Below are 10,141 nucleotides of genomic sequence, written 5' to 3' on the forward strand. Positions count from 1 at the left end.
AATATGAGTTATCAAAGTATTACAATGAACTCTAGTTCTAAAGAAAATATAAATTACTTTAAATGAAGCTGTTGGAGTATATCTTAAAACCTTTGAATGGGGAGAAAAAGAAAATATGTTTCGAGATTGTCAAAAATTAGGATGGTGAAGAGCATCAAGAATGTCCGATTCAGGCAGTTCACAGATATTGGGTTTGATCGGTTCGGTTTGTGAATCTATTCATTAATCACACTTCCAATACAAAACTTAACTCTTTTGCTTAGAAGCTTTAAGGGTGAGAACTACACTCAACTCATTACCTAAAGGCTTCTAAGTGAGAACATTATGTATACCACGAGTATCAAAAGATACAAGGGGGACTTACAACTACACGAGAGACTCTCAAGCTTGAAACTATGAGCTTCTCCTAATTTACAAATTCTGAAAAGTTCAAATGACATTAGGCCAGGTCTTCTCTTTAAATACACCTCTGCAGTCCATGGGCTTCGAAATTTGTATCTTGATATTTCTTGATTCACAAGCTGATTGATGCACCAAATGTGTAGATAAATCTCCTTAAATCTTGGAACACAAATATCAAGTTTTCTAAGTTGTCTTAACATCCCATTTTGGCAACTTGTATACAGTTGGAGATACAAAACTTGTTCTAGATTAAATATGCTTAACCTGTGAAATAAACTGAGATATATCCAAAAAAATATCACATAATCAAATCAAATCAGTCAAGATTTAAAACAACATGTGCTAATGTTATGGTATAACATGTCAGAACATCTTTCCTGAGCAACATGTTAGAACATCTTTCATAACATCTTTGCACTAAACTATGTTTTAGCAAAATTGTGCTAATCCTAAAACCATGGTACTAACAATCTCCCTCTTTGGAAAATTTTGGCTAAAACAACCAAAGACCATCCATACTGGAGAGAGGAATAAAACCACAAGGCAGAGGAATAAAAAGACAGAGCAAACTACATAAAATATATCAATCTAAACACAGTTACACAAATACAAGCTACATGATAAACATGTAAACTTTGTACATGAAGAAGAAGATGCAAGACTCTCCCCCTGAAATACAAAACCAATTCTCATCACAGAGAGATAAATCTTCCCTTTAAGAGGAAAAACACCTTTACTGGAAGCATAAAGGAACTAGCCTGAACACAATATTGAACTATCCCAATTTAATACATTAGAAGAACATACAACAAAAGCATCATACATAACTCATATCACAAGACACAACCATGCTCTTAACTCAGACCACAAAACACAAAAAAAAACAAGACTCTACTGACAGACAGGATGTTAAAACATCCAAAGGGACATCCAACAAACAACCATAAAAGCAGTTTGAAAGCAAACCACACCGACTCTTAAAGACACACATGATGGACAGTGATGCTCCCCCTAAATTTTTGCATACTAGACTCACAAATACTTTTCTCCCCCTTTTTAGCCAAAAATTGACAAAAGGAAAGAACTGAGAACAAAAAGAAACAAAAGAAGACACACAAAATGCAAACCATACTGCATTTAAAAGACTGCAAAAGGGAAAAACAGAAAGAAAAAAAAACAAATCAATTAAGAAAACAACACAACCAAAGGGACAAACTAAGGGTTTTAACAAAAAAAACTAACTCAACAAACAGAGAAAAAACACACTTTTTTTTGTAACAGATAGCATATATTAGCTATCCAACTCTAATATGAGTTAAATCCATTTTAGTGAAACAATGTTTGAGAACCTGTTCCCAAACCTTTATCTAATGTAGGGATTATAACAAAATGGATCTTTCGTAACAATATTGACTAAAGTGCTTTAAGAAATAAGGCAAGACTTGTTACAAAATAGTACAATCAACGGAGGCATATATTTTGATGAGACTTGTGCCACTCTAGCTAGATTATAGACCATAAGGATGCTTTTAGATTTTTCATGCATTTTGAAATTCAAAATTCTTCCAAATGGGCTTTAAGAGTGTGGTCATGAACGGTTACATCCTAGATGAAGTGTGTGCTAATCAAACTCCAGGTTTTCTAAAGTTTTCTTTTCTAATCATGTCTTCAAGCTAAAAAGAAGGCTCTCTATAATTTTAAAAAATCCCATTCGGCTTGGTACAAACATTTGAGCAAGTTTTTTCTTGAAAACAATGCTCAAAGATAGAAGATTGATGTAACTCTTTAATAAAATCGATAATTACATTTTACTTTTGCAAATTTATATTGACGATATCATCTTCAGTGCTACTAATAAATCCTTGTGCAATGATTTTCCTGATATGATGTTGAATGTTTAAGATGGGGGCTATAGTACTTCCTATCTTACAAATTTGTCAATTATAGGAAGACTTCCTTAATGAAAAATATGAAGTTCTACATCAATAAAGATAAAAAAGGAATGCTTTGCATCACCAAAGGAAAATTGTCAAATTAGAAAAAGTTGTCCAACGATTTCCTAAGAAGAAATGATTGCACGTCTGAACAATGCATTTTAGCAAAAAAGAAATAGATTCTAGAATTGCATCTCGAGTTAGAGAGCTTCAAAGAAAATTAATTTTGGTTCAAGAAATAATCAAGTAGAAGAATTCCTCTAAAGGTGACATACTATTTGGTAAGTGGTAAGTCATTTGGTAGAGAATGAACTAATAAAGCTCCAATTATTCTTCTAACAAGTGCTAAATTATCACCTCTTCATTATGCTAATTTCTTTACTAGTTATGTGTTTATATGTGTGCCTAAAAGAAAAGAGGTAAGAAACTTAAAGGGGGTATATAAAGAAATTTGACCAAAAACTCTTATTAGGCCAACTTCAAAGGTTGCGACAATTTTCAACAGCCATAAGCCATCATAAGGTTATGGGTTCAAGGATTTAGAATCACAAAGATAAATCATGTCTTAGAGCAAGGAGCTTGTGACAAGCATATATGCAAGCTCTAATACAACAAGCTTCTCACTAAACAGGCCCATCACGAGGAGAAGTATGAGCTTATGTCCTACTTATTTGTGTTTCTCTCTATGCCTATTTTCACCTCTTTATCAGGTAACTCATTCCTTTTAATATATTCAATGTGCTTGTGTTTTTTATCTATTTTTATTTTCTGTCTTTTTGATAATACCAAAGGGGGAGAAGCATATTCTTAAGGGGAGTAGGGCTATACTCTATATATTTCTAATGAGAGTTTAACCGCTCAAATCTTGTATTTATGCTAAAAAAGGATGATAATATGGAACTATGTGCTCGCAGATACAATTATCTACATATGAACTTGGTGGTTTTGATGCTGGCAACACCTAATGGAAGTGGCGTTTAATGGAGACCCTGAGAATCTCTGATCAAGCAACCTCTGATGATGGTGTCTATCAAAAAATTAATATAAAGCTTCATTAGTTAGAATAAGTAAGGGAGCTTGAATCTTCAAGGTTGTGAAAGATAGAAAGTGTGAAAGCTGGCCTGATCTTGTGTCTGAGTGATCAACGTATTGTAAAAGTATAAGAGTAATTTCTAAGTTACTAAGGAAACTCTGACTCACACTCAAATTATTTTGAATCCTCTCTCATTTTATAAAATCACCAGAAAATGATATATACACGTATCTAGTTGGTTACTGGCTTGGTTAAACCTTTCAGATTTATTTTTATATTAGATAATCAATTAACACCTCATGATTAATTGAATAAATCTTTTGTAATGCCTCCTAATAATTTAAATAAGATTCTAAACAATTAATGACAAAACATTTGAAAATTTTCCATATTTCGCTTGTCTAATCAATTAACCTTAAGTCATAATATCGATAAGAGGCATTAAAAATCCCATGGATCGTTTTCCTTTTTGAGAAAAAAATTCTTCTATAAATAAAGGGTTTCTCCTAATTTCAAAATACACCAGAACTCGTTTTAAATATCTTTTTTCTCACTTTTTACTTTTTTTTCTTATTCTTTCACTAAAGTTGCCTTAGTTCCTTGCGAGTGAAAAATACTTGTGAGAGTTTAGTTGTATCAGTGTCTGTGCTTAAATGTTCTTCATCAAGAGTCTGATTCTCTTGTTTGATATTCTTGTTTAGTTCTTGAGATTATCCCTGTAAAATCTTCCTTTGATTTCTAAGGTTATACTAGTAAAATTTGTATTTGGTTCTTGAGATTAGTAGGTTAAAATCTTTGCTTGGTTTTTGGACTCAACCGTCAAAAGCTCTATTTGGTTTGGGAGATCAACTTGTATAAAATAGCTCATTTGTTGTAATTATGTTTGTGAGCATATCTTTAAAAGCTCAAAACATTCTATTAGTGAAACTCTCAAGAAGAATTTATTGGGACATGAATAGGCCAAGGGGTTAAGCCGGACTTGTATAAATCCTAGTGCACTCTCTCTAACCATATCTCTTTATTCATTGTTATTTTCTTTTCTCTCGAATTCTTTATTTCCTATTTCTTCATTGTTTGATCTCTGTTTAAGTTGTTGAACTATTTTTTTCAATAAAACTTTTTTATTATTAAGCACAATTTATGAATATCACAATTCACCCCCTCATGTGTTTGGATTCACTTGTTCAATAAGTCCAACAAGAAAAAAACACCACAACCAAAAGAATAACAAACCAAAACAAAAGGAGAATAATATCAAAATAAATGCCAGAACCAACCATCAAAGACCAACCCATTTGATTCAGATTAAAGTTCTTACCACCAGAATCACCATCAACATATCAGGATCCACCAAGAGAACAATAAAAAAAAATCAAAACTTACCTCAAAACCAAGGTGAACACTTGATTTGTTATTGATTAATGAAGAGTATATGATTATGAAGCAAATCAAAGTACGAGTATGAGTTCATCCATGATCACCCTATAAATCTTTTCATGAGTAAAAAACACTTTTCTCCTCCACATATATCACAAATTTTGTAACAAAGTAAGAATAACATCATTACAGGAAGAACAACCTGTCAACCTAACCACTGAAAGTTCCTACATCACACAAATATTGCTAACTCACAAGTGACATAAAGATGACAAATTGACTTAACCGGATCCTCGCATAAAGAAAAAGATATTCCACTAGGATCAATAATCACCCTCCCTTTTTAGCCAAGTTCTCTATAGAAGGAAATCTATCTTGCAAAAGCTGACAGGAGAAAACTATCACTTTAGGAGGAACTTAGTTGTCCCAGATAAGGGAGGACCAAGTTCTCAGTATTAAGAGATGAAAAGAACCAACACATGAACATGATAGGCAAAAGCAATAGAGAATAATCCGTCTCTTGTATGCTTCCAAATCCATCTATCTATCTTGAGAGAGAAGATCTTCAAACACATGTAACTCTCTAAAAAAGAAGGATCTCATCCACCTAAGATACCAAATCATGTCCTCGTTTTCAAGTCGGTCGATCTCTCCCACCAACCAACCCATTTGATTGAATGAAGTTAGTAAACAAACTAACAATCTTAAACTTTAGGAGATTGTGTCTTACCAAGGGTCTTCTAAAAGAAAGTCTAGAGACCCAATCTTACTTTTCTAATGATATCATTAATAAATCAGTGAAAAGGTTTATTCTCTTTAGATCCAAGAAGAGCAAATATTTCCACTAAATAGAAATAAATTGAAAGCTCAATATCTTTGCTCCTCAAGAAGAGGAAACAACTTAAGCATGATTGAGATATAAAATTTTTAATTGAGACAATATAATAAGTTATAGTATTAACTTATCAATCATATCATGTCACTACTACATTTTTGGCCTATGGCCACGCTAAAATTTTCCACAGCTTAAAAACTGTGGCCACATATATGATTTGGCCACGGTTTTCAAAGCGTAGAATTATGTTATAAAATATTGAATATGAAGTATGAAACTGTGGCCTTTATACAACTGCGGATATTTTAAGCTGCAAAGGAAAACCACGGCCTTATAATCTTGACTAAAAATTGTGGTCCAAATCCAAATAAATATACCCCCAAAACTTCCCTTTTTTTTTTTTTAAGTTTCCCTCCCATTATTTATTTTCTTTTCTATTTTTTTTAGATTAACAAAAAAGAAAAAAAATTGAAAACCTAAATACGTTTTTGCTGAATCAAGTCTCCATCCACAAACCCTCCAATCAATTTCCTCACGTCTACTCGCAAACCCCTTCATATCACCCATCGGCGATTTCATGGAAGGAACTCACAATCTCAATCTCTATCTGCTCTGCTTCACGAAAACAAACAACAAATGAAACCTCTCTCACTCTATCGATTCAGATTCTCTCTTCTGCGTACTCTCTCAATCGTTTCTATTTCTCTCTGCTTCTCACCATTCTCGCCGCTTCGTTCATCATCCATTTGAACAACACAAACAATAACACTCAAGCAAAATAACCTAAGCCCCAAATCGATTTCACTATGCTCATGGGGTTACAGTTTACAAGTTACATGGTGAAATTTGAAAGTAACAATTACAAATCAACGAAAATACGACTTGAATACCTCAGGTAACCTTCTTCCTCTTCCGACTTGCTTCTGTGTTTGATTTCTTCTTCTCCTTGCTCAGCGTATGCGATTCGTGTGTGTTGTGTGTTTGGCTACTGTGTGCGTGGTGCTGCGGTTGTGTGAGGGTTGTCGTGAGGGTAGGTTGAACACTGAGTTAAGGGTTGTGTATTTTGAGTGGTTATTGTGTCGGTTTTGTTGTTGTTGCTGGGTTTGTTACTTTGCTGAGTAATGAGGTTTTTGGTGTTAGGTTCGTGAGGTTGAGGGTGTTGTTGTGAGGTCTGAGTTGAATTTGAAGAGAAAACCGAATGAGTGAAGAATTTGTGGGTTTGAGAATGTTGTTGAGTAGTTTGGGGTTTGAGAATGAAGATGATGGTTTTGTTTTATTTTGTAACAATGCATTTTCTTTTAAACAATGTCAGATGTGTAGGTTCATCGTGGAGTTGCTTTTGACCCTGATAGTTTGGATGCTGGAGATTCTATTGTTGTAGCGAAGTCCTTTCTCTCATGTCTAACTATGCAAAAAATGATGCAGGAAATCCAAGAGTAACTCCTGAAGTGACAAGAGATGTTTGCCTATTGGCTAGAATGATGGCTGCTAATTTGTATTACTCCCAGATTGAGGATCTTATGTTTGAAGTAATTTAGAGCGATCTAAAACTTTTTAAACGATATGATTGTGGATGGTTTATTACTATGGCACCATAATGCTAACTTCCCTTTTGTTTCTGTAGCTGTCAATATGGCGCTGCAATGATGAGCTACGTGTTCGTGCAGAAGAACTTAACAGGTCTTCTAAGAAAGATGCAGTTGCAAAACACTACATAGGTGTTTACTTAAGTCTTGCTTTTATGTTCAATTTAGTATAATTCTTATGCCACAATGAACGCTCCCAAATTATGATAAATATTTGAGTGCATCATTATAGGTGTTAGTGTGTTTCTGTTGAGCTATCCTTTCATATTTCCTTTGTAACGTGCAGGCTTATGTATTCATATTCTAATTGAAGTTCTTATTAAACTATTTATTTGAACTTATCTTATGGTATAAGCACTTGTATAGCATTTGAGAAGTCCTATAAGAAATACTATATGACATACTCGGAAGTTGTTCTTTTATTTCAATCTTGGTAATTTTCATTTTGTTGATTGTTATAGGCTGGTAAAGGAGGTGAACTCACACATGATGAGGCGACGATTATCAGTGGAGCATTAGATCTCACTCTGAAGGTAGATACTGATTATCAGTACCTTTACTTTATTAGCTCAATTGTTCTAATGAGATTAATCGTGGGTTCTCCTTATTGCTTGACCATAACTTTATCAGCGATGTCTGTCTCTGGATGTGTTATAACTTCACTTCTCTTCCAAGCTCATCCATTGTTTCGGTGATAATATATATTTAAACACAAATGTATATTAAATTGCCTCCCTTGTTGCTTCTACAGGCAACGTTGTCGGTGTTACGTAAGTTCTTATGGTTTTAGATTGCAATTGCAGTCACAATTACTAATACTATTGTGCCATTCAATTTGATATGTAATATTATAATCTAACACTATTACTGTGGGATTGCGTCGAGTATTCGAGCTCTCATACCATCATATTTTTTTGTGTTTTACTATCATTTGTATAGCTGGAATACATGATTAATAATTGTTTTATATTAACTATTTATCTTTTGAAATGTTTCAGCTTTTGCAATATTTCAAGAAGAGTGACCCTTATATCATATCATGTAGATGGTTCTTGACCATGTAAGTGATACAAAAAAGACATTCTTTAAAGTTATGTCTTGTAGCAATCGTCCGCATAAACATTTGATCATTGAAGTGGCATTTCATTGTAGTGTTTTTTCTATATATATTATGATACAAGAGTATAATAGAATGTCCTAGATGTCAAATTGAAAATAAGTTTTCTCATTTTTAATTTTATGATCCTTACTAGAATTTTTTTGCATAATGACTTGGTTATTTATGGTTGGAACAATCTTGGCGAAACAGCTTTAAAGGAGTGGTTGAAATTGCTATTCTGCATAATGACTTGGTTATTTCTAACTTCTATTCATCATAAGAAGCTACTTTTATGACATGGGAGATTAAACATTTGTTAAACAATTTGTATTTTTGAGAGCTGAAGAAATATGAATTATGGGATGCTGATAGGAAATATCATGAACTATGTTATCTTATTGAAGATATCCATAAGTGCTTCCTAACATGCTTCCTAAATAAATTGTTGTTTTCTGATATTATTTTTGGTTGTTTTGATTTTGACAGATGGAACATTTCATAGAGCAAGAGGACCCATCTAACCATGTAAGTTTTTTTTTAGGAAAAATTATAAGTTTCATTATCTGTTTTTGTTTGTGTGTTTGAAAGTTGTTTTACAATATACATTATTGTTTTACTTTCAAGTGAATTGAAAGATGTTTCTTGAAGTGAATTGAAAACTTGTTTTGGTGTATGAAAAAAATTGAATTGAGTATGTATGTACTACGAAGAAAGAAAGAGTATAAGACATTGCTTCTTTCAGGTTAGTTATTCTTTAACTCACCTTGCAAAAACACAGCTGAACCAGTCTCGGAAGGAAGTTGCTCCACATGACATTCCAAAAATGTTCCAATCTGCAAAATCCCTGATGGAGCTAGTAGGTGCCACTGTCCTCCAATAAGTATTGTTGACAAGCTATTATTATGCTAGTTATACACATGTTCCTTTTTCTATTGAATAGCATTTCACTGTTATGAAGCTATTTTCATTTCTGTTTTTCTGCATCAAAATAAATCTAGATACATTATGCAATAAGCTGTACTCATAGATAATGAAATATTGTACTGCTGAGTATCTTATAACTAAAATGAAAAATGCAGAATCTAGTTGTTTTGAAAAATTGGTGTGGGTCGAGCAAAACTTACCACTTTCATTTGACATATTTGATTTATCAAACATGATAGCTATATGACATGCCTATGTTTGATTTGGTCAGATTGAATATGGTGAAACGGATGCATGGTTGTCTATGGAACTCATGTTTTATTTGAGTGTCCTTCCTCTCACACGCCAGTTGACTAATATAAGTGGAAATCTGTGGGGGAAAACTCTTCAGGTGAGCCCTGATAGCATTTATTTGCGGGCTTGTTTTGGTAATGTACATGATGTAGAAGTTAGAGGCCCATGCCTAATGTTCTCTATTTCAGGGTGCCCGGGCACAGAGGGTGGAGTATCTTTTGTTGCATGAGTCCCATAAAAAGAAATATATTGTTCCAGACAAGTTTTCTAATAACGCAAAAGAAATGAAGTTGACAAAACGCAGAGTAACTAATGGTGTTGAAGGTGGCAACTTTGATGAAGCAGATATTAATGATGCAAACTCTCATAATGATGCTTTATATAATAGTCTTGTTACGCTTTTCTGCGTTATTGGCAATTCCCAATCACGGTAATAGTCGCGTCGGCCCTTCAGAGATTATCGGCCAAGTACTTATAACAGTTATAAAACAACATTGTGTTGATGGGTTATTTATTATGGCTGCAGGAATGGGACACGCAAGAAGCATCTCAGATCGTTACAGAGTTGTGTGGATTCGTGACGATTTTATCAGGGACGTTTCTCCTTCACAAAACTCAGGATATGGGAAACAGACCGACAGAAACTTCTGTCACTTC

General features: G+C 33.6%; 1 long non-coding RNA gene across 1 annotated transcript; it reads left to right on the forward strand.

Moving 5' to 3' along the window:
• The first annotated feature begins 6,189 nt into the window (after nucleotides 1-6,189).
• On the forward strand, nucleotides 6,190-7,300 carry LOC131618432 (uncharacterized). The gene is made up of 3 exons (XR_009288842.1): nucleotides 6,190-6,476; nucleotides 7,007-7,110; nucleotides 7,206-7,300. It is a non-coding gene; the product is annotated as an uncharacterized LOC131618432 (long non-coding RNA).
• Nucleotides 7,301-10,141: the final 2,841 nt, after the last annotated feature.

Source organism: Vicia villosa, linkage group LG7 (genome assembly GCF_029867415.1).
Source record: "Vicia villosa cultivar HV-30 ecotype Madison, WI linkage group LG7, Vvil1.0, whole genome shotgun sequence".
Taxonomy (NCBI): domain Eukaryota; kingdom Viridiplantae; phylum Streptophyta; class Magnoliopsida; order Fabales; family Fabaceae; genus Vicia; species Vicia villosa.